Below are 27,008 nucleotides of genomic sequence, written 5' to 3' on the forward strand. Positions count from 1 at the left end.
AGAGCTTGTGGAGGTGAATGTCATTGTATAAAACCATCAGATCTTGTGAGACTTATTCACCATCATGAGAACAGCACAAGAAAGACTCGCCCTTGTGATACAATTACATCCCACTGGGTCCCTCCCACCACATGTGAAAGCTGTGGGAGTTACAATTCAAGGTGAGATTAGAGTGAGGAAAGAGCCAAACCATATGATTCTGCCCCGGCCCCTCTCAAATCTCATGTCCTCACATATCAAAATCAATCATGCCTTCCCAACAGTCCCTCAAAGTCTTAACTCATTTCAGCCTTAACTCAAAAGTCCACAGTCGAATGTCTCATCTAAGACAAGGCAAGTCCCTTCCACCTGTATTAGGGTTCTCTAGAAGAACAGAACTAAAAGGATAGATGTATATCTATCCTGTTAATAAAGGGGAATTCATTAAGGAGTGTTAACTTATATTATCACAAGGTCCCACAATAGGCCATCTGCAAGGTGAGGAGGAAGGAAGCCAGGCTAAGTCCCAAAGCTGAAGAACTTGGAGTCCGATGTTCAAGGGCAGGAAGCATCCAGCACGGGTGAAAGATGTAGGCTGGGAGGGAAAGCCAGTCTGATCTCTTCACTTTCTTCTGCCTGCTTTTATTCCGATCACGCTGGCAGCTGACTAGAGTGTGCGCACCCAAATTAAGGGTGGGTCTGCCTTTCCCAGCCCACTGACTCAAATGTTAATCTCTTTTGGCAACACCCTCACAGACACACCCAGAATCAATACTTTTCATCCTTCAATCCAATCAAGGTGACACTCAGTATTAACCATCACACTGCCCATGAGCCTGTAAAATCTAAAGCAAGCTAGTTACTTCCTAGATACAATGAGGGTACAGGTATTGGCTAAATACAGTCATTGCAAATGGAAGAAACTGATCAAAACAAAGGGGTTACAGACCCCATGCAAGTCCAAAAGCCAACAGGGCAGTCAAATCTTAATGTTCCAAAATGATCTCCTTTGACTCCCTGTCTGGCATTGGGGTCACACCGATGCAAAAGGTGGGTTCCTATCGTTTTGGGCAGGTCTGTCTCTGTGGCTTTGCAGGGTATAGCCTCCCTCTTGGCTGCTTTCATGCATTGGTGTTAAGTGTCTGTGGTTTTTCCAGGGGCATGGTGCAAGCTGTTGACGGATCTACTATTCTGGGGTCTAGAGGATGCTGGCCCTCTTCTCACAGCTCCACTAGACAGTGCCCCAGTGGGGGCTCTGTGTGGGAGCTCCCACCCCACATTTCCCTTTAACACTGCCCTAGCAGAGGTTCTCCATGAGTGCCCTTCCCCTGCAGTAAATTTTGCCTGGACATCCAGGTGTTTCCTTACATCTTCTGAATCCTAGGTGGAAGTTTCCAAACCCCAATTCTTGACTTCTGTGCACCAGCAGGCTCAACACCATATGGAAGCTGCTAAGATTTGAGGCTTGCACCCTTTTAATCCATGGCCTGAGCTGTACCTTGGCCCCTTTTAGTCACTGCTGGAGCAGCTGGGATGCAGGACACCAAGTCTCTAGACTGCCCACAGCAGAGGAATCGTGGGCCCTGTCCAAAAAACCATGTTCTCCTCCTAAGTCTCCGGGCCTGTGATGAGGGGCTGAAACAAAGGTCTCTCACATGCTCTGGTGCTCTGGTGACATTTTCCCCATTATCTTGGTGATTAAAATTTGACTCCTTGTTTCCTATGCAAATATCTTCAGCTGGTTTGAATTTATCCTCAGAAAATGAGATTTTCTTTCCTATCCCATTGTCAGGCTGCAAATTTTTCGAACTTCTATGCTCTGTTTCCCTTTTAAAACTGAACGCCTTTAACAGCACCCAAGTCAGTTCTTGAATGCTTTGCTGCTTAGAAATTTCTTCTGCCAGATACCCTAAATCATCTCTCTCAAGTTCAAAGTTCTGCATATCTCTAGGGCAGGAGCAAAATGCTGCCAGTCTCTTTGCTAAAACATATCAGAGTCACCTTTGCTCCAGTTCGCAACAAGTTCCTCATTTCTATCTGAGATCATCTCAGCCTGGACTTTATTTTCCATATCATCATTCAACATTTTGGGCAAAGTGATTCAACAAGCCTCTAGGAAGTTACAAACTCTCCCACATTTTCCTGTCTTCTTCTGAGCCCTCCACACTGTTTCAAACTCTGCCTGTTACCCAGCTCCAAAGTTGCCTCCACATTTTTGAGTATTTTTTTCAGCAGCACTCCACTCTACTGGTACAAATTTACTGTATTAGTCTGTTCTCACACTGCTGATAAAGATACCCCCAAGACTGGGCAATTTACAGAAGAAAGAAGTTTAATAAAGTTACAGTTCCACGTGGCTGGGAAGGCCTCACAATCATGGTGGAAGGTGAGGAATAAGTCACGTCTTACATGGATTGCAGTAGGCAAAAAAAGAGCCCGTTCAGGGTAACTCCTCTGTATAAAACCATCAGATCTTCTGAGACGTATTCACTGTCATGAGAACAGCATGAGAAAGACCTGCTCCCATGATTCAATTACCCCCCTACTGGGTCCTTCCCATGAAACATGGAAAATGTGGGAGTTACAATTCAAGATGAGATTTGGGTGGGGACACAGCCAAACCATATCAGTATGTGTTTTTGAATCAGACAAAATGAGACCTTTTCATAACTATGCTTACAAGTACTTGAGTGTTTTATTCTCTTGTTTTTCTTGTATTTTTTTAAAAAAGATCTATTAACACTTACATGCTACAGCTGTGTGGTGGACCAGTTTAAGGTGGTCCTTATGATCTCCACCACCTGGTTTTCCTTTCCTTTTATAACCCCTTCCTTTTCAGTGTGGAAGGAACCCGGGACATGTTCCTAACTAAAAAAGTATGGAAAAAGTAATGGTACAAGACTTTTGTGACTACATGACATTTTACAATTCTCCATCCTTATAGCAGACTTGCTCTCTTTATTGGCTTGATGAAGAAAACCACCATATTATGGGAGGCAACCACAACAAAGAACTGTGACTTAACTCTCGGATCTAAGGGCCTCAGTCTTACAACTGTGAGGACCACAAACAACTGTGTGAGTTTAATAAATAACCAGCTGTCTCACGTGAAACTGTAGTCCCTGCTGGCATTTTGATTGCAGACTTGTGAAAGCCTGAAGCAGAAGACCCAGTTAAGCTGTGCTCTGACTCAAAACCCTGAGAAACTGTGAGATAATAGATGTATTTTTAAGCTGTTAATTTTGTGGTATTTATTATGCAGCAATATAAAATTAAAATATATTTTGATGCTTGGATATGGGTGCTTTTTAAACAAATACTTAAGTAATTTTGAGTAGAATGATAGAGAAAGCCCATATTACCTTGAACAAGTGGCTGGTGAAAATTTGGACCTGGAGGATACTGCCGATGAGTACTCTGAAGTTATGGATGAACATATTTTGAAAACTAGAGAAAAGGACATCCTTGTTAAACAGTAGCAGAAAGCTTAGCAAAATTGTCCCCTGAAGTTATGTGAAAAGCAGAACTTGTAAGTGCTGAACTTGTTATACAGCTAAAGAAATTCCTCAGCAAAACGTTGCAAGTGCCATCCTGATTGCTTATTGCTGCTTATAATAAAATGAGAAAGAAGAGAGGTTAATTAAGGGAAGAACTATTAAATCAAAAGGACCTAAGGACTCATGGTTTTAAAAATTCTTGGCCTCTCCTTATGGCAAAGGCTGTTAAAATTAAGAAATTGTTTCCACAAATGTGGCATAGAAAAATGGGTGTACCTATACAACCTTTGTCTCAAACTGAGAAAGATCAAAATGTCACAGTATTCAGTCACAGAGGACCCTTTCAAGAGGTGAAGTGTGTGCTTCACAAATCCTGTCAATCAAACTGTAAGGCCTCTAGGAATTCGGAGGCACTTCAGCCATCTCAAAATAACCCAAACATCGAGAAAGGATTATCATGAAAAATAAATGTGGATGTGGCCTTTGTATAATGACATGAACACCATCAAAACCCAGTGAAGACCACCCCTCTGCCCAAGTTTTCAAGAAAAGTGTTTCAGCAAAAATGCTGCCAGATGGTACTAAAAATGGCAAGAGTACAAAATGATGGGAGCCTGTTGGGTCTGCAGATGCTACTGGTGCTGAAGCAGGTGGACATACCACTCAGCAGCAAACACATGCAAACCATGTTTTACAGTTGTTTTACTATGGACTAAGAGTGAGATGGGGACACCTGTGTATGGCATTTATTTTGCAAAAGTTTAAATAATAAGATAGTTTTTCCACAGACAACATTCACTGGAAGAACTAGTTGTAGAGACTGTGTCATCTACCTGTTCTCAAAGACATTCAAAATTTTTCTGATACCATCGAGTGTTCTCAGTATTTTCTGAGAGGGTTGATTTCAGGGTCTTCTAAAACAGATAGGAGAAGAAATGATAACCAAGCAGACTTTTGTGACTAATAGTTATAATAAAAAGGCTTTTTGAGAAAGCTGAATTTGTAGATGTTTGCTAACAGCCTGCTTTTCTGCAGAAATCTCCCCTGGGCTAGAGATCAGTATGCAGTTTACAGATGTAGTTGATAAGTTAAACCCAGAAAGCTTTCTGTTAGAAACAGATGTCATGGTTGTTCTCTGGGTTAGGGTTGGTGCCCCGCCATAGAGAGAAGTGTTTTTGAGGTAGTAGTATAGTTTTTAGATTGCTATTGATTTGAATGAGTCACTAAATTATTTGATTATTGTTTAGCGAGTTCTGTCAAATCATCCTTACATAAAAATCTTCAATGGCTTCTTACCACATTGAGAAAATATATTTAAAATTCCATGAGATTTTGCCACAGTATGGTAACTGCCTACACCATTATTATTGTGTCCCTCTTGTCTCTTGTGATGGTCTAACTTCATTATTCTGTTTTGTTTTGTTTATTATTTTAGTTTTTCCAGATGGTCAGACTCACGTCTGGGTTTTCAGGCAATACAATAATTTCTGGCTTAAATGAGTATTTGTTCTCTTGCCTGAAATACACACATGCACACATACACTCCTGATATTTTAAAAAGTAATTCCTACTAATTTATTTAGGAAACTTTGTTTACTTTCAACCTAAATTTGGTCTTCCTCTTGAAATTTCTAATAAGTAGTGCTTTTCCTTCCTTGCACTCATTATATTTTATCATTATTTACTTGTGATATTTTAAAGAATCTGTTATTTCTGCTGCACTATAATTTCCATGAGCATAAAGATATTGCCTGCTTTATTTATCATGATTAACCTGTGTAGGTCACTACACATAGAATACATAAATATTCAATCAATATTCAGGGATAAATTAATAAAAGGATATATAAGTGAACCTTTCTTAATAGAAATTTTTGTAAACATATATTTAATATTTTGTACACATGTATTTAATATTAGCATTCTTCTTCCTATTATTGCTATATGACCTAATATTTTTGTAATTTAATAGAAATTTTAAATTCCTGTTTATGTGATTGTACTTTGAAAATTCCCATTTAGCCTAATGAAAACAGTAGTTTGCTGCTACTCAAATGTTTAAGATTTAAACCTTGATCTGTCATCTTCCTGGAACAAAAGATCTGTAAATAGTTTCTGATTATTTGCATAGACAAGGGGAGAGCATGACAGCACTTCTTAATACATTGCATGTAAAAAGATACATTGTTTAGGAGAAAGGGAAATTGGTATCATTTAAAATTTTGTATCCTGAGACTTTGCTGAAGTTTCTTATCAGCTTAAGGAGATTTTGGGTTGAGACGATGGGGTTTTCTAAATATACAATCATGTCATCTGCAAACAGGGACAATTTGACTTCCTCTTTTCCTAATTGAATACCCTTTATTTCTTTCTCTTGCCTGATTGTCTTGGGCAGAACTTCCAACACAATGTTGAATATGAGTGGTAAGAGAGGGCATCCCTGTCTTGTGCCAGTTTTCAAAGGGAATGCTTCCAGTTTTTACTCATTCAGTATGATATTGGCTGTGGGTTTGTCATAAATAGCTCTTATTATTTTGAGATATGTTCCATCAATACCGAATTTATTGAGAGTTTTTAGCATGAAGGGCTGTTGAATTTTGTCAAAGAACTTTTCTGCATCTATTGAGATAATCATGTGGTTTTTGTGTTTGGTTCTGTTTATATGCTGGATTACATTTATTGATTTGCATATGCTGAACCAGTCTTGCATCCCAGGGATGAAGCCCACTTGATCATGGCGGATAAGCTTTTTGATGTGCTGCTGGATTCGATTTCCCAGTATTTTTCTGAGGATTTTTGCATTGATGTTCATCAGGGATATTGGTCTAAAATTCTCTTTTTCTGTTGTGTCTCTGACAGGCTTTGGTATCAGGATGATGTTGGCCTCATAAAATGAGTTAGGGAGGATTCCCTCTTTTTCTATTGATTGGAATAGTTTCAGAAGGAATGGTACCAGCTCCTCCTTGTACCTCTGGTAGAATTCAGCTGTGAATCCATCTGGTCCTGGACCTTTTTTGGTTGGTAGGCTATTAATTATTGCCTCAATATCAGAGCCTGGTTATTGGTCTATTCAGGGATTCAACTTCTTCCTGGTTTAGTCTTGGGAGAGTGTATGTGTCCAGGAATATATCCATTTCTTCTAGGTTTTCTAGGTTATTTGCGTAGAGGTTTTTATAAGATTCTCTGATGGTAGTTGGTATTTCTGTTGGATTGGTGGTGATATCCCCTTTATCATTTTTTATTGCATCTATTTGATTATTTCTCTTTTCTTCTTTATTAGTCTTGCTAGCAGTCTATTAATTTTGTTGATCTTTTCAAAAAACTAGCTCCTGGATTCACTGATTTTTTGAAGGATTTCCTTAAGCTAATAAGCAACTTCGGCAAAGTCTCAGGATACAAAATCTATGTGCTAAAATCACAAGCATTCTTATACACCAATAACAGACAAACAGAGCGCAAAATCATGAATGAACTCTCATTCAAAATAGCTTCAAAGAGAATAAAATACCTAGGAATCCAATTTACAAGGGATGTAAAGGACTTCTTCAAGGAGAACTACAAACCACTGATCAATGAAATATAAGAGGACACAAACAAATGGAAGAACATTCCATGCTCATGGATAGGAAGAACCAATATCATGAAAATGGCCATACTGCCCAAGGTAATTTATACATTCAATGCCATCCCCATTAAGCTACCAATGACTTTCTTCACAGAATTGGAAAAAACTACTTTAAAATTCATACGGAACCAAAAAAGAGCCTGCATTGCCAAGACAATCCTAAGCCAAAAGAACAAAGCTGGAGACATCACATTACCTGACTTCAAACTATACTACAAGGCTACAGTAACCAAAACAGCATGGTACTGGTACCAAAACAGAGATATAGACCAATAGAACAGAACGGAGCCCTCAGAAATAATACCACACATCTACAACCATCTGATCTTTGACAAACCTGACAAAAACAAGAAATGGGGAAAGGATTCCCTATTTAATAAACGGTGCTGGGAAAACTGGGTAGCCATAAGTAGAAAGTGAAACTGGATCACTTCCTTACACCTTATATAAAAATTAATTCAAGATGGATTAGAGACTTAAATGTTAGACCTAAAACCATAAAAACCCTAGAAGAAAACCTAAGCAGTACCACTCAGGACATAGGCATTGACAAGGACTTCATGTCTAAAACACCAAAAGCAATGGCAACAAGAGCCAAAATTGACAAATGGGATCTAATTAAACAAAAGAGCTTCTGCACAGCAAAAGAAACTACCATCAGAGTGAACAGGCAACCTACAGAATGGGAGAAAATTTTTGCAATATACTCATCTGATAAAGGGCTAATATCCAGAACCTACAAATAACTCAAACAAATTTACAAGAAAAAAAAAAAAAACATCAAAAAGTGGGCAAAGGATATGAACAGACACTTCTCAAAAGAAGACATGTATGCAGCCAACAGACACATGAAATAATGCTCATCATCACTGGCCATCAGAGAAATGCAAATCAAAACCACAATGAGATACCATCTCACACCAGTTAGAATGGTGATCATTAAAAAGTCAGGAAACAACAGGTGCTGGAGAGAATGTGGAGAAATAGGAACACTTTTACACTGTTGGTGGGACTTTAAACTAGTTCAACCATTGTGGAAAACAGTGTGGCAATTCCTCAAGGATCTAGAACTAGAAATACCATTTGACCCAGCCACCCCATTACTGTGTATATACCCAAAGGATTATAAAGCAGGCTGCTCTAAAGACATGCACACGTATGTTTATTGCAGCACTATTTACAATAGCAAAGAATTGGAATCAACCCAAAAGTTCATCATTGATAGACTGGATTAAGAAAATGTGACACATATACACCATGTAATACTATGTAGCCATAAAAAATGATGAGTTAATGTCCTTTTTAGGGACATGGATGCAGCTGGAAACCGTCATTTTCAGCAAACTATCGCAAGAACAGAAAACCAAACACCACATGTTCTCACTCATAGGTGGGAATTGAACAATGAGATCACTTGGACATAGGAAGGGGAACATCACACACCGGGGCCTATTGTGGGGAGGGGGCAGGGGGAAGGATAGCATTAGGAGATATACCTAATGTAAATGATGAGTTAATGGGTGCAGCACACCAACATGGCACATGTGTACATATGTAACAAACCTGCACGTTGTGCACATATACCCTAGAACTTAAAATATAAAACAAACAAACAAACAAACAAACAAACAAACAAAAAACACTTTTATTTTAGGTGGTCCATATGAAGGTTTTTACATAAGTGAATTCATGTCATGGCATTTGTTGTACAAACTATTTCATCACCCAGGTGCATCTTTCAGTACCTAATAATTTTGTTTCCTGTTCTTCTCCCTCCTCCTACCCTCCACTTTTAAGTAGATGCCAGTGTCTGTTGTTCCCTTCTTTGTGACTATGAGTTCTCATCATTTAGCTCCGATTTGTAAGTATTTGGTTTTCTATTCCTCCATTTGTTTGCTAAAGATAACAACCTATTAATGTTACTAACTCTCAATAAACTAGGTATTGAAGGAACATACCTCAAAATAACAAGAGCCATCTATGACAAACCCACAGCCAACCTCATACTGAATGGGCAAAAGTTGGAAGGATTCCCCTTGAAAACCGGCACAAAACAAGAGGCCCTCTCTCACCACTCCTATTCAACATAATCTAGGAAGTGCTAGCCAGAGCAATCAAGCAAGAAAAAGAAATAAAGGGCATCAAAATAGGAATAGAGGAAGTCAAACTATCCCTATTTGCAGATGACATGATTCTATATCCAGAAAACCCCATAGTCTTGGCCCAAAAGCTCCTTCAGCTGATAAGCAACTTTAACAAAGTTTCAGGATACACAATCAATGTAAAAATATCACTGGCATTCCTATACACCACCAACAGCCAAACCAAGAGCCTAATCAGGAAAGCAATCACATTCACAATTGCCACAAAAATAATAAAATATCTAGGAACACAGCTAACCAGGGAGGAGAAAGATCTCTACAATGAAAATTTAAAAACACCATTCAAAGAAGTCAGAAAGGACACAAACAAATGGAAAAACATCCAATGCTTATGGATAGGATGAATCGATTTCATTAAAATGGTTTACTGCCCAAAGCAATCTACAAGTTCAATGCTGTTATTATCAAACTACCAATGAAATTCTTCACAGAACTAGAAAACACTATTTTAAAATTTGTATAGAACCATAAAAGACCCTGAACAACCAAGGAAATCCTAGGCATTTCTAATAGACCTTATCTCAGGCACCTGCCAGCAATGCTTCTCAATGATTTGGTCATTAAGCATCTGCCTTTGCTACTTAGACTTGTCTTTCCTATACCTGGCTAACCCCAGAATCTCCAGGACGTTTTTACTTAAATACCGGTTGCCAGTAATCATTGCTAAAATGAGTCTGTGCTAGGAGCTCTAGAATCTGTATTTTTAAAAATTTCTCCAGAAGCTGACATAGATAAAATCTCAATATACTGGGTAGAGACTTGAAAAACCTGGCTTATCCAGTGCCTCAGAGATGCTTATTGCTTTCTTTTCTTTGCAGTTGTAAAATTAATATATAAAATTGTAGAAATCTTAGAGAATACAATTTAAAAATCTCATATTACTCATAAAATCAAAGTATAGCTATAATTAATAATTTTATTTTAATTTATCTAATATACACTCTGTTTCACAAAAAATATATTACACATGTATATAGTATTATGATAATAGGTTCATATTATTGTACACCATTGTCTTATTTAAGATTTAATGAACATTTTCTCAAAGTATTAAAAAGTCTTTAAAAATAGAATTCAATAACATTTTTTGATATGTGATTTATGTCATGGCCACTATTTATCATCTAGTATAATTATTCTCATAAAAATACTGTAATTAATGCTTTTAGTTACGAATGTTAGTCTTTTCTTATTTTCATAAGTAGAAAGTCAAATAACTATGCTAAAATGAAAGAGCTATGTGGACCACTGCCAAAGCCCGCACTGAGTTTGTCATTGCCCTGAGAATTTAAAAAGTAAGAAAGAAATGGACAAGGTTGTGTAGGAAGGTATTCATGTATAGTTAATAGAATCTTAGATTTCTCCTTTATAGAGAACAACTACAAAAATATGCATCCTCAGCAAGGATGTATTTCATAAGTTAAAAAAAAAAAAAAAAGTTATGGCTGGGTAATGTGAAATTGCACATGTAACGTGTTTTCCTTTCTCCTTTTCCTAAACTGCTCTCTGTGACACCTACAGGCATTTTCAAAAATTTATTGAAAGCTATCTCAAAGATGGCTAATCTTCAACAAATGATAGTTTGAAGCACATTTGATTATGAATTTTTTTCTGAGACTAATAATTTCAATAATTCCAGTAGTGTGTTTTATAAATCCAGATGCATAAAGATAATTGATTTGTATCTTTTATGTAGAAATGAAAACAATTTCAAGTACCTTGTGAAAAATCCTGAGTCAGTACTCATGAGATAAGCTGTCAAGATCAGCTAATCAGCTGATCTCAGCTCTACTGAGAATGTGAAATTTCTTTGCATGGCTTTCTTTTTTCTATTTAAGATTTATTTACATTTATATTAATCCCTCAATGGCTTATGTTCTGATGATGTTTCTACTTTCAATGTTTCTCCTAAATAGGATTTTTAATTAAATTGCTGACTGTCTATATACTGTTTTGATAATGGTGGAAAATGGTTAAGAAACACTAGAATTATAAACTGAAATCTGAATATTGCTAAATCTTTTCTGATTATAAAAAACCTAGAGTTGGAATATTATGTACATAAAATAACTGGTATTAAAAATATTATATGTCACATCTCAGAGTAGGCTAAAAATTTAAAAAGTGACCCTGGAAGAATTTATTTGTGTGATTAGTTTTTAATAAAAATTTCTAAAGCAGTGAAGTTGATTTAACTGTAAAATAGAACCAGCAAGATGAGAAGGAGTAAAAATAAAATGGAAATAACATTTAATCAGTGTGTGCCTGTTGTGAAAGACAGGCTAGCAGAATGAAGATGGCTTCACTTAACTTCCTGGGAAGGACCTCAGACTCCAGCAGACTTTGTGTATACCCAGCGTGCTAGGCTGGAATAAGCAGACGAAGGTGTCCTGCATGGGCATCCATCTGCAGCCTTGCTAATTATAAGAGAGCTGGGCTTAACTGATGAAATGCTGCAAACACTAACTTTTGACAATGAGAGAGGATTTTGAAATTAGAAGGGCTACGTTAGTCTTCAACTAAATCTTATCAGGTAGCACAAGTGACAGTTAAATCATTCTCAGCAAGGCAGCTTGCTGCTCCAAATGTGTGGTTTTCTCATAGTTCTATCCTCTGATATCCCCTCCACAGAAAAGGGACTCTACATGTTTGTAAAGAGAGTAGCTCTAGATTATAACTAATTTCTTAGCCTGCTAACTGTACTTGCATTACATGAACAAACACATAAAATTTGCAATCAGGTTTTAAAAATTATACATTCACAGGTTTAAAAGGAACTTTCTCATTTCACAAGAAAACTGGGAGAATCCATGTAGTTTGCCTAAGGCCAAACAACTAATATGAATTGGAGCTGATGTTGGAACCCTGGTCTGTTTACCCCAAGTTTATGTAATTTTATCAAACCATACTGCCACCTGCTTCGAGCATTTGATGAAAACAGAATGTCAGCTGCTCCAGCAATTCACAAAATTTTAAACAACCATAATAGCTTTCAATGAATGTTGACTTGTATGAATTCAAGCTACTATCACGCTGTGATAGAACCATTATATCACAATATCAAATGCTGATTAAAAAATAATGGTAAGTGGACTTTGTTTCAGCAGCAGTCCATATTCCTTAAATATCATTCTACTAAGACATTTTAAGTTTCATTCTCAATATGTATGGCAAATTATTTGCATCTTTTATAGTCTTTCTTCTAAAATATTTCCAATCTAAAATACCTCAAACTTGCCTTCCCCATGTTTGTATCTTTTATCACCAACATTTTTCATGCCTCCTATTCATTTATGTGATTTTGATTCCTGCAACTTTGTGTTCACACTGAAGACAAAGGCAAGGATTTTACACTACATTTCCAAAATGTTTATTCCTTTGGAACTTTGTTTGTCCCCCTGCCCCTACATTCATTTGTTTATCAGTTGCTCTTATTTCACAGATATGTATTATTGCCTGTTTTTCAAAATAATGAAGAAATGAGCAGTTGTGTAACATAAGGCACATCGGCTTCAGAGCAAGGGTTTAACATTTTTCTCACTATTACATTTAATACAATAAATCAGTTAAATTGAAATATCTTAATGTGTTCTATATATTTTAAAATTGATTTGCAAATGCTGTATCATATGGTATTTACACATTATATGGTGTTAAGTTAGAGAGTCTCTTATCGTGAGACCCAAAGTCTCACTGTCTGTCTCTTAGTAAGAGAAAGTGGGGAAATACATTAAGTATATAGGGCTCATGAATTTACTATTTAACTTAAAACAGTAATATGATGGTACATTCAGGAGTTTTATGGGAAGAAATTGCCTAAATACATCACTTAGCAACAATAGTTTCTCACTGAATAACTTGTTACGTTGAGAAAAATAAGGATTGTTGTTTTCTGTTTTTTATTTTTATTTTTATTTTTTTTTGAGGTGGCATCTTGCTCTGTTGCCCAGGCTGGAGTGCAGTGGTGTGATCTCGGCTCACTGCAAGCTCTGCCTCCCAGGTTCACACCATTCTCCTGCCTCATCCTCTGGAGTAGCTGGGACTACAGGCGCCCACCACCATGCCTGGCTAATTTTTTGTATTTTTAGTACAGACGGCGTTTCACCATGTTAGCCAGGATGGTTTCGATCTCCTGACCTCATGATCCACCCATCTCGGCCTCCCAAAGTGTTGGGATTACAGGCGTGAGATAAGGATTGTTATTATGTTTTCTAGTAAATGCTTTTCATGTCAAGCAATAATAGTAAATATCCAAATAGTTGTATCCAAATAATACATATTAGTATAATCGATCATATTAAGCTACTTTTTCAGTCATACTAAAGCCCTCCCAGTTTCCCAATTATTTTTTGACTGCACTGCGGGGCCAGTATCATGACAAATTGTGTCCACATATGTATAAGATTGTTTCTGAACTCTCTAGTCTGTGTCACTGTTCTATGTTTCTATCTTTGCACAATTATCATAGCACTTTTTAAAACCATTAGTTTATAATGAAACTTTGCATTGTGTGTCCCAATTTTCCGCAGTCTCTCTTGTTTTCAAGCCCTATCAGCTGCTTGAATATGTACCACAGATCACCCCTCCAATGCCGTCTATTGTCAAGCTGGCTCTTATTCATACTTTATGCCTTAGCAACAATTTCGCTCTTCTAGCAAGTTGTACTAATTCCTTATTAAATATCTCGAATGACTTTACCAAAAGAGATGTTAGGCCACTATTATGATTAATTATTTGAAATTAGAGAAATCTAAATAAATAGGGAAAATATGTAACATTTTTGGGTTTGAAGGTTTAGTATCATCAAAAAGATTTGCTTTCCCCAAACACGATTTATAAGCTAAATGCAGTTCCAAGAAAAATCTCTAGTTTTTTTTCTGAAGAAACTGAAATGTTAATTCTTAAATTTATATAAAAATATAGAAATAATAATCACCATAATTTTGAAGGGAAAAAAGTTATAGCACTTAAACTACCCAACACAAAGCTTCATTATAAACATACGGTTTTAAAAAGTGCTATGACAATTGTGCGAGGATAGAAACATAGACCAGTGGCACAGATTAGAGAGTCCAGAAACAATTTTATATGTATGTGGACACAATTTGTCATGATGGTGGCCCTGCAGAGCAGTCAAAAAGGAATAATATTGTCAAGATGAAACAAAATATTAACATCAGCCCCTTTCTCATAATGATAAACAAAAATCAATTCAATATGTTTTTTAGCTATAAAAAAAAGAACTCTACCACTTTCATGACTTTAGGATAGGCATAACTTTCCTAAACAGGATATAAAAAATAGTAACTATAAATAAAATCATTGATAAAGTATACTAAAATTAGAAACTTCTTTTCATCAAAAGACACAATTTGGAGACTATAAAGACAATTTACAGAGTTAGCAAATATTTAAAATACTGAATATAATTAGCAAAGGACTTGTAGCATGACCATTAAAAAAAAAAAAAAAAAAAAAAAACTTCTACAAATCAAGAAGGTAAAGACAGTCGTCACTCTAACAGACAATGAACAAGAGGCCAGAAGAGGATATCCAAATTACCAATAAATGTATGAAGCGGCTCTCAAAGTTATTAATATAAGAGAAACACAAATTAAAGTCACCATGCTATGTCTGTACACATTCATCAGAAAGGGTAAAATTAGACAGATTAACAACACTAAGTTTTGGTAATGATGTGTGGCAAATAAACCTTTCACATGCAGCTGATACAAGCATAAAAACAACCATTAAGAAGAAATATTTGTAGTTTTCTAGGACAGCTAAAAATATAGTACAGCTACATATGTATAAACATATTTAGATATGTATCCACAGAAATGCCATGGAAAAATTGTTGCCTTAGTTGTTCACAGTTGTTTCATTATTATATTTTAATTCCTTAAGGATCTGTAATGATGTTCCCTCTTTGATTTCTGATACCTTCTCTCCTTTTTCTCTCTCTCTTTTCTGCTTTTCTCTCTCTCTCTCTCTCTCAATATTTCACAGCAACTGCTCTGCTATAAGCTTCTCCATAATTCCTTGTGTCTTACCTCGTTTCTCTCTGGCTTAGCTCTTTATTATACAGACCCAGGTAGCTTCTGCCTTGTTCAGTGTTCCTTTTTCTCTGCTTCCCAGATTCTTCATAATTGTGAAAGTTTCCAGGTTTTACCCTGCAAGTTGGAAGCCTCATCCTTAGAAATCAGGGAATTACAAAAATTAACAATTGAACATATCTTTATCCTTTTTTATATTTAGATTAACATGGCAAATTTTCCTAGTAAAATTCATGTATGGAAAGAGTAACAACTGAAAACAGCCATCAAACAACCTTTAAACTTTTGGACAAATTTGGGAAGTAGAATCTACAGAAAGGAAAAAAGAGGAAATGTTAATGGGAAAAGTGACTTTTTTTTTTTTTTTTTTTTTGGTGGCAGATGAGCAGAATGCAGGACTTTATAGAGTAATGAAAAAGAAGGAACCCAGTATTAGATAAATGAAGAAGAGGAAGCAATAGGGGAAAAGTAAACATTTTATTTTCCAGTTTTTCTTGTGCAAAGCTTTTTCTTACCTCCAAATGCTTAAAAAGAGTGTTGTGAAAAGACAGAATAGTAAGACTTTTTCATGGCTTAGCTGGCTTTCTTTGCTTTGTTTGTAACCTAATTACTCAGAAGGGAGAATGAAATTTTGTTTAAGTGAGAGGTATATCATGTTTAACTATTAAATCATTAGAATAAAGGGTTAGAACATGGAGATGATCATAGAAAGTTTGCATTTAAAAAGTGTTTATTTTTTATTTTCTATAAAATGTTTTAGTAACACAATTTTTAAAAAAGTATTTTGGTTTCTCTCTGTCATTGCAGTTCTTATTTTCTTATAATAACTTAGCAATACTCGGGATTTCTAAATCACGAAGCTTCTTTTCATAGCATAGCACAGTAATTCCCCTTCATTAATACTGAGTCTTAATTATTTGCAACATTCACATATGGCACTTTCACCATGTTTCTGTTCATTCATGACTCATTCTATCAGGTCAAGTATGAGTCTAAAACCACTAAATTAAGCCATAGTAGAAATTCAATAACAATAACTTCCCCCAGAAATGGAAATAGGCACACAGAGGTTATGTTACAAGCCTAGAAGGAGCTGTGTATTGGTGGAGAAAAGAGAATTAAAATGTGCACTCAAAATAATGATTATGGTATGATAACATGACACCTAATCTCCCACAGAGGGAAAAACATTAAATGCCTTCATATTACTATAGTGCTCATGATTAACAGCTTTGGATATGAATGTTCTCCAATAGCAAGTTAAGCAATTTAAAGCTAGAGTAATTTTGGAGGAAGATCTCAATGGCAAACTCTGGCAAAGTCCCAAGAGTGCTTTATATTACACTGTATGGTACAATAATTCAGAAGAAAAGCATTAATAATCTCAGGGTTAGACTTGAAGAATTTTAATTTGTTTTAATTTACAAAGCAAAATGAATGTGTACATAAACATTCTGGGTAAATAAGCTCTTCTAAAACTGTTAATGCTATTAACATTATATATTGCATCTGTTAGCATAATAAAACTTTGGATTCCAGTATATGAGATCATTTATCTAGTCATTACCAAAGCATTTATTGTATAGCAACTATGGCAAAGTTTTTGTTTGAGAAAGTGAATGTAAAGATTCATAAAATACATTTTATGCTCTCAGGAGTCATAGTATATTATGTTGGTTAGTAATTTTGTAGTCATTAGTGCTGTTTACTATAATTCTAGACAAATAGTAGGATAGAACTTCTGAGATTCCTTGGAGTTAGGCACAGACTTGCGACTTGCTCTCACTAATAAAATGTAAGATGGAGTGTCTTGTGTTATTCATATGTCAGGAATGCTCCTTTACTCTGAGATATATATATGTGTGTGTGTATATATATATGTGTGTATATATGTGTGTGTGTGTGTATATATACACTTTAAGTTCTGGATTACATGTGCAGAATGTGCAGTTTTGTTACATAGGTGTACATGTACCCTGGTGGTTTGCTGCACCCATTAACCCGTCAGCTACATTAGGTATTTCTCCTAATGTTATCCCTCCGCTGGCCCCACACCTCCCGATAGGCCCAGTGAGTGATGTTCCCCTCCCTGAGTCCATGTGTTCTCATTGTTCAACTCTCACTTGTGAGTGAGACCATGTGGTGTTTGGTTTTATGATCTTGTGATAGTTTGTTGAGAATGATGGTTTCCAGCTTCATCCATGTCTCTGCAAAGGAGATGAACTCATCCTTTTTTATGGCTGCATAGTATTCCATGGTATATATGTGCCACATTTTCTTAATCTAGTCTATCATTGATGGACATTTGGGTTGGTTCCAAGTCTTTGCTATAGTGAATAGTGCCACAATAAACATACATGTGCATGTGTCGATATAGTAGGGTGGTTTATTATCCTTTGGGTTTATGCCCAGTAATGGGATTGCTGGGTCAAATGGTATTTCCAATTATAGATCCCTGAGGAACTGCCACACTGTCTTTCACAATGGTTGAACCAATTCACACTCCCACAAACAGTGTAAAAGCATTCCTATTTTTCCACAACCTCTCCGGCATCTGTTGTTTCCTGACTTTTTAATGATCGCCACTCTAACTGGCATGAGATGGTATCTCATTGTGGTTTTTGGTTTGCATTTCTCTAATCACCAGTGATGATGAGCATTTTTTCATGTTTGTTGGCTGCATAAATGTCTTCTTTTGAGAAGTGTCTGTTCATATCCTTTGACCACTTTTTTATGGGGTTGTTTTTTTCTTGTAAATTTGTTAACTTCTTTGTAGATTCTGGATATTAGCCCTTTGTCAGATGGATAGATTGTAAAATTTTTCTCCCATTCTGTAGATTGCCTGTTCTCTCTGATGATAGTATCTTGTGCTGTGTAGAAGCTCTTTAGTTTAATTGGATCCTATTTGTCAATTTTGGCTTTTGTTGCCATTGCTTTTGGTGTTTTAAACATGAAGTCTTTGCCCATGCCTATGTCCTGAATGGTATTGCCCAGTTTTCTTCTAGGATTTTTATGGTCCTAGGACTTACGTTTAAGTCTTTGATCTATCTTGAGTTGATTTTTGTAAAAGGTGTAAGGAAGGGGTCCAGCTGGCTGAATAGGAACAGCACCAGTCTGCAGTTCCTTTACTCTAAACATGGAAACAATTAAAGTTCCAAATATGAATGTTTTATCAGCCGGGATCCTTGATTAGAACACTATAAAGCAGAGTCCTCTGCCATCCCAAGATGGCCACGAAATTCAAGCAAGAGACAAATTAACATTTGCTATTTTCAGGTTTAAATTTTATTACTGCAGTTGCTATTATAACATAGTTCAATATTTTTTTTTTCTGTTTTAACTAAGTTGTTACACCATAAGTAGTCTCCTCTGTCTTCATGGTGGTTCTTTCTATGAAATAATCTGTGTTCTAGGTTCTATGGACATGGATCAGGGCCATGTCCATACACACACAAGGTGGGGAAAGAGAAGACATAGGCTATTCCTGCTAGGGAGGGAGTGGAGCTATGTGGGTAGTTGACAATCTGGGAACAATGTGCAACTAGGAGAGATTGAATGTGGAACAAGGCACAAAACAAACAGATGTCAAAGGGAGCCCGAGTCACCAGAGAAAACCGAGGACAGAAGAAAAGATTGAAAACGTATTACAATTGCGGGAGAGATTCAGGACTCCAAGAGCTAAGAGGATGAGGAGGGAGAGGATGTAGGATCAGACAGAATGAGGAGAAGCTAGTGAAAGTTGTGCACAGAAGTATTAACATCTCTATCAGCTAACATTTATTGAGCATTTATTATATGCCAGATATTTTGTTCAGCATGTGCCATACTTAACCTCATGTAACCCTTATAACAACCTTTTAACCCTTATAACAACCTTATGAGTTAAGCACTATTATTTCTCACACTAAAACTAAATAAATTAAAAATCAGAAAATTTGAATAATTCATCTAAAATCATAGAACTTTTAAGAGAAGCTAGGTTTCAAATCGTGTTTTTCCTGAGTCAGTACTAATAACTGCAAGTGTTATATTTTCTAAATTAAGATGAAAAGACTGCACAGCAAAAGAAACTACCATCAGAGTGAACAGGCAACCTACAGAATGGGAGAAAATTTTTGCAATCTACTCATCTGACAAAGGGCTAATATCCAGAACCTACAAAGAACTCAAATAAATTTACAAGAAAAAAAACAAACAACCCCATCAAAAAGTGGGCAAAGGATATGAACAGATATTTCTCAAAAGAAGACATTCATACAGCCAACAGACACATGAAAAAATGCTCATCATCACTGGCCATCAGAGAAATGCAAATCAAAACCACAATGAGATACCATCTCACACCAGTTAGAATGGCGATCATTCAAAAGTCAGGAAACAACAGATGCTGGAGAGGATGTGGAGAAATAGGAACACTTTTACACTGTTGGTGGGATTGTAAACTAGTTCAACCACTATGGAAAACAGTATGGCGATTCCTCAAAGATCTAGAACTAGATGTACCATATGACCCAGCCATCCCATTACTGGGCATATACCCAAAAGATTATAAATCATGCTGCTATAAAGACACATGCACACGTATGTTTATTGCGGCACTATTCACAATAGCAAAGACTTGGAATCAACCCAAATGTCCATCAGTGACAGACTGGATTAAGAAAATGTGGCACATATACACCATGGAATACTATGCAGCCATAAAAAAGGATGAGTTTGTGTCCTTTGTAGGGACATGGATGCAGCTGGAAACTATCATTCTTAGCAAACTATCACAAGAACAGAAAACCAAACACCGCATGTTCTCACTCATAGGTGGGAACTGAACAATGAGATCACTTGGACTCGGGAAGGGGAACATCACACACCGGGGCCTATCATGGGGAGGGGGGAGGGGGGAGGGATTCCATTGGGAGTTATACCTGATGTAAATGACGAGTTGATGGGTGCTGACGAGTTGATGGGTGCCGCACACCAACATGGCACAAGTATACATATGTAACAAACCTGCATGTTATGCACATGTACCCTAGAACTTAAAGTATAATAATAATAAATAAATAAATAAATAAATAAATAATAATTTTAAAAAATGACAAGAAAGAAACCAAAGGACTTTCTATTACTAGGAATTGTAGAAAGACCTCGAATTTTTTTGCATTTGCTTAGGTTTCAGGTTTCAAGACTCTCATTCTAATTTCATATTTCTCTATCTAATTTAGTTTCCACCAGCTTGATATACCAATTCTATCTTTACTGGTATTTGTGTAAGATACAGTATTCAAATAATCATTGTTCATGAGAAATTGTTGATTTGTACTTGCTCAGTCTGAACTGCAGAATCTGATCATGACAATCACGTAGAGGCCATGACATTCCATGGTCTTTTATAACTTAGAAAGTTATAAAGGAAGGAAAAATAACAATAGTTGCTGAAAATGCCAAATTTGCTCTTGAAAGGAGAAGTATATACATTTTTACCTCTTCATTTATAAAACTTATTTTTTAAGTTGGCATTTCTGATATTGGTACCTGTTTTTGTTGCTGCTACACTTGATTTTCCTCAACTACTCTAGTAGGAGTATAGTTTGTTGACTTGTGTATCTGTAAGTCCATTTTTGCTTCAGGTAGTTATTACAGAGCCTTACAATTTATACATTTTCTTACTTTTAATATTAAGCATTTGATAATTGACTTCTTTGGAAGATATTGCTTTTCAAATATCCTCTCATTCCTCAGCAGCCCAAATAGTTGATAGTAAGCCATTGAATGCCTACAGTATATGGAATACACTTGCAAAATGTTTGCCGCAGCTACCTAGGTTTCTCTTTTCTGTTTAGTTTCTTGTTTTTGTCTTTGAATCTATGTTTCAGCAATAGGAAGGGTCATAAGACTTGTTTAGTTTGGCATGTAGAAAAGAAAACCTTCTGAGTTGATATAAAAAGTTAGTGATTCTCACTTGAACCCAGGAGGCAGAGGTTGCAATGAGCCAAGATCACACCACTGTACTCCAACCTGGGCTACAGAGTGAGACTCCGTCTAAAAAAAAAAAAAAAAAAGTTAGTGATTCTATATGATTTTCAAATTTCACTGGTAATCTGTTTTTCACCGTAAGATTTCACAACCCAAAATTTTGCTATGTAATTATGTCAGGACAAGTATGTATTTTGAATACAACAGCTCCGCTTTGAGCATGGATGGTAAATGAGATCCATTTATGAAGCCAGTGTTAGTAATTTGGAAGTGACTACCTTGCCCACCCTCAAAAGAAAATGAGTACAAAAGTCCATTACATGTCTGCCACAGTTGTAGGAGGGAAAATGACAACCTGGATGCATTGGGATATGGTAACATTCATTTATAAAGAAAAACCCTTTCTCTTATTTTCTGTTTTAAACTTTATTTTTAAATTGTTTAAAAGAACTTTAAAGTTATATATATTATATCCTCATTTTGAAATATGTAACTTGATATTTTAATTTAACTACAAAAACAAGGAAAGGAAAAAAGTCCTACACCTATAAGAAAAGCAGAAGTAAAGGAAATGTTGGGTGAAGTGTTTACATCAATCTCTGGTCAGACTTGCTGCTATTAATAGAGATGGTCTAAGCCAATTGACATCCTGGTATAGGAAGATAATTCTCAATCCATTTGTCAGCCACAGCAGAGTGTGCTGTACAAGCTTCTCGAATCCTTCCATGTTCCAAAATAGAAAGAAAAAAAAATCCATCTGATGAATACAAGAAAAATCCTCACCTACAAGAGTAACAAAGGGTGTTATCTGTCTTCTACTATTATTCATTGATTATTATGATCTCAGCTGAATCTTGTCATTTTGCTCAAGTATAATCTCTTCATTTTCTATTTTTATTCTCAGTGACATTCTGGTTAGCACTGATGCTAAGCTCTTGCAATGGAATGATATATTTATTACAATGATCAATATGAAATAAGCAGGATAAGCCCATTCAGAGTTGATAGGCTGTGTCAGGCTCTCAGATGGAAATCATTAATATAATTAATATGAAATCAATTTGAGAAACATGTTATAATTTGCTGTGTAAGTCTTTTAATTATGTTTTTTTCTTTTGTAATAAAAACAACTAAATGTTCACCAATTATCTCATTTCATAAATGATGTTCTCATTGAACTCATCAATAAGCTCTCAGATGATAAATATAAAATGATCTTAGTAGGAAAAAAACAACTGTTTAGTATTGGAAGCATCCCAAAAATGTATTTTATGTGGTTTAAAACTGACAGTATTCTTTCACCAAATAACAAAGATTAGGTACTTTTGTTTGGGAAATTGTTTGCTTTAAAAGTACTTAATTTTTAGTGCATGTTTCATTTACCATTGACCATCAATATAATCAAATTTGGGTTTGAATACTAGACATGTGACCTAGAGTTGTTCCTTAACCTTTCTGAGTCTTAGGTTTTGCATTCATCAATGTGTATCTAATAAGGTTTTTGTGAGAATCAAAATAATGCAAGAATATAAAATAATAGAATGAATATAGCTTGATAATTGACTGCATAGATAAGCTCTGTAAATGAATAGACCTGGCTTTAAACTAGACTTCATCACTTACTAACTGGGTAGGCTAGATGTGTAGCTTGTATTAAAAAACCTCAGTTTTTTCACTGGCAAAGTGAGAATAATAATAGTACCTACCAACAGGGTATGATGTTTCTGAAATAATGCATGCAAAATACTTAGTGTGGTGCCATGTGCAGTCTTTGAATCAATGCTTGCAATTAACACTTTTGTTGTTGAAATCAAAAAATAATAGATGTTCTTTTTTTAATTTTTAAATTCTTTCTTCATCATTCATCTGCCTTGGGAATGCCCAGCTTCAACCCAGGATTTCTTTATTTCTATTATTTCTTCATACTGATCTTACGAAGCTCCACTTTCTTGTCATCAATATTCTTTTTGGTTGTCAGTGACTTCCCCACCTCTCACCCCCATGTGTCTAATACAGTATATCTAAGCTCTAGGAGATAAAGTTGTGCATTGTCCCAGTGGCTTTGGTAGTACCCTGCATATAGTATGTAAAGAATAAGCCTTTGGAGAAACATAATTTACTTTAAGCCTTAACTTTTTTCCATTTGTAAGAGAAAAATACTCCTACAAAAAGAGAATTAATACATATGATGTAGGTTTCTGAACTGTTGGAATAAGATAACAAAGCTCTTTACACAGTATTTGGTGCATTGCATGTGTTTGGCAAAAGGGAGCTAATTTTACTCTTACTGCTGACCAACTCCAATTTTAGAAAGTGTCTCCTTATATTTCTTCAAGGTTTGCCTACCTCTTTTACTTGCTCTTTGGTTTTCCAGTTATCATGTGAAGCAACATTCAGTTTTTTATGTCCCTTTAGATTGAACAGTTCTTCAAAAGGTAATTTCCTAATAAAAATGCTGAAATAGCACAATATATTTGGTTTTAACTATAGAACAAAACGCTATTTGTATTAAATAAAATAGAATTTCCTCTCCAATAATTTATGACATTTAAGATAAATATATACCTCGCAGTCAAGACTGGATATTACCGATCAGTAACACTTTGAAGGAAATCACTAATGAAAAAATATAGGAGAATGGGAGAAGTCTGTCTAGAGTAGCAGTATTATTCTCATGTATGTTACCTCTGCAGTTCAACACTTTGTCCAGGCAGTTATATTTAGATCCATTATGTCTAGCAAATGTCACAAAAACGGGGAAGATTTCTTAAAATATAATGCAAGCAGCATGTACCAACTGTCATTTTTTCAATTTCCACAAATTCCTGAAATAAACCTTAAAATGTACAGAAAACACCAGGGCATGAAATTATTCACAGGGATTTGTCTTCACAGCTCCTTTAGAGAACAGCAGGATGTTCTAACAGTTGGGAATTCCCAGAGATCCACTATGTGTTTTCTTTGCATCTTTATATCAAAAGGCCAGAAGTAGGGTAAATCAAGTGAGGTACCTACAGTGTGAAATTTAAGGGACAATTGCTTTCATCTTTTTTCTTGGAGTTATACTGATATACTGATTATCATTGATGGGCATTTATAAAATCTAACTGGTAGACTTGCTATTTTCTTCTTTGGAGGAAATTTATTATCATACAAATCTGTATATCCCTCAAGCATCATTTGCACTTATGTTACCTAAGGCAAAACCAACAGAGCTCCCCTGAAAAATGCTGCCTCCCTACTCCCCTTCCTGCTATTATTTTGCATATTTTTTACATTCCTATTAGGATCTGGTGACTTAGAAATGAAACAAAATAATACTAGTGATGATAAATATGTTTTTAATAGTTAATGCTAGACACTCTTTAAAACAATATGCATATTTTGACATTTAATTTTCTTAACAACACTATGCATTAAGAATAATTATCACCCCCATTTCGAGATGTTGCATGTAGGATAAGTAACCACCCAAGGTCATGTGTCCACAAGGGGCAGGTCGGTTATGGCATCTGTGCTCTTAGTCATGAAGCTAGATTGCCTCTTAAAATACACCTTTAAAAAATCTGTTGTTGTATCACACTGAAGTATTATGGTTTATCTTAGTATTTTTTAGCTGCATGTTTATGCTATAAATTGAGTTTTATTGATGTTACTGTTGTTTGCTGCTGATGCTTTTTTCTCTCATTTTTCTTTTCCTCCATTCGAGTGATTATTCCACCCTTGCTTGGATCTCATGGCTATGATATTTTAACTATATTGAAGTGAATCCAAGTTCCAGAGTTTAAACTTTGTTTTTTAATGGGTATTATTACTTGAAACCTCAAAAGAGGTCAGAAGCAAACACTTCCCAGAAATCACTCATACATAATAGTCCAGACAGGGTAGTTTAAAATAGAGTTTACAAATACTTGTGCTATGAAATTTATGACTATATCTATACCAGTGAAGCATGACAAATTATATATTTCTGTGGGAACTTTTCTTTGATTCTGTTTATGAGAAAAGTCCCAAAACAAGAGTGTTCTTAAGATTAATTTGGAATTTTTCCAAATTTTCTTTAAGGCAAGAAAAAGTACTACAAGGAAATTAAACAACTCATAAAATGTCTATCCATGTAGTTATTCATTCATTCAACCAACTTTTATTTATATAGACAGGTAAAGGTTTAAATTTTGACTCATTACTTAGTAGCTATGTGATCTTGGGCAAGTGGCTTAAAGATTTAAGTTTTTATAAGATAGAAATATAAAATAAAGCTGCAGGTGCAAATGTTCACATGAACCCCAGTGACTCCAGCCCCATCCCTCCTCCAGCACTGTCACTGCTGCTGTCAATGCCCACAAAGAGGCTGGCAGCCCCTGGTCGACCAGTGCCCTACCCCAGCCAATGAGTGTATACCCCACCACGCTGCCACTGTTGTTGATACAAGCAGACAGACATGGATCTCACTGCCACTGCTCAATGAAGGGTTTTGGCTTGTACAACTCATTGTAGTGCTGTCGCCAACAGTCTTGGAACACCTAGATCCTGCCAGCAAAGCAGGTTCCCAACCTTGAGGGGTCAGAGAACCACTCTTGGGGACCAATGCCAGCTCCACAGAGTTAGAAAGGTTCCCAACCATGAGGGGCCAGCGAACAAAGTCAGGGGACCAATACCACCTCCACAGAGTTAGAACATGCAGCCCTGTAGAAAATATGATTCTTTACTTAGAGAACTTCATAGTCTCTGCCCAAAAGCTCCCTGATCTGATAGGAAACTTCACCAAAATTTCAGAATACAATATCAATGTACAAAAATCAGTAGCATTCCTGTACACCAACATCAAGCTGATAGCCAATCAATAATGTAATCCCATTAACAATAGCCACGAAAAAGAATAAAATACCTATCAATACAGCTAACAAGGGAAGTGAAATACTCTACAATCAGAATTACAGAACACTGCTCATAGAGGTCAGAGTTGACACAAACAAATAGAAAAACATTGTATGATCATGGATAGAAAGAATCAATATTGTTAAAATGGGCATACTTACCAAAGCAATTTTAGATTTAATGCGATTCCTATTAAACTAACAATAGCATTCTTCACAGAACTAGAAAAGTCCATTTTAAAATTTATATGAAACCAAAAATGAACCCAAGTAACAAAGGCAACCTAAAGGAAAAAGAACAACACTGGAAGCATCACAATTACCTGACTTCAAACTGTACTGTAAGGCTACAGTAACCAAAACAGCCTGCTAGTGGTACAAAAGCAGACACATAGACCAATGGAACAGAATAGAGAGCCATGAAATCATGTCACACACCTACAACCATCCTGATCTTTGACAATGTGGACAAAACAAGCAACGGGGAAAGCACTCCCTATTCAGTAAGTGATTCTGCGATAACTGGCTAGCCATATGCAGAAAATTGAAATGAGACCCCTTCCTTTCACCATATACAAAAATCAATTCAAGAGGTATATAAAACCTACAACTATAAAATCCCTGGAAGATAACCTAGGAAATACCATTCTGGACATAAGGACATTCTGGGAATGTAAATTAGTTCAGCCATTGTGGAAAGCAGTTTGGTAATTTCTCAAGGATCTTAAAACAGAATTACCATTCAACTCAGAAATCCCATAATCAGTTTTCAAAAGAAGACATACACATGGCCAACAAGCATATGAAAAAATTCTCACTATCACTAATCATTCGAAAAA

The sequence above is a fragment of the Theropithecus gelada genome, chromosome 9 (assembly GCF_003255815.1).
Source record: "Theropithecus gelada isolate Dixy chromosome 9, Tgel_1.0, whole genome shotgun sequence".
In the NCBI taxonomy this organism is placed as follows: domain Eukaryota; kingdom Metazoa; phylum Chordata; class Mammalia; order Primates; family Cercopithecidae; genus Theropithecus; species Theropithecus gelada.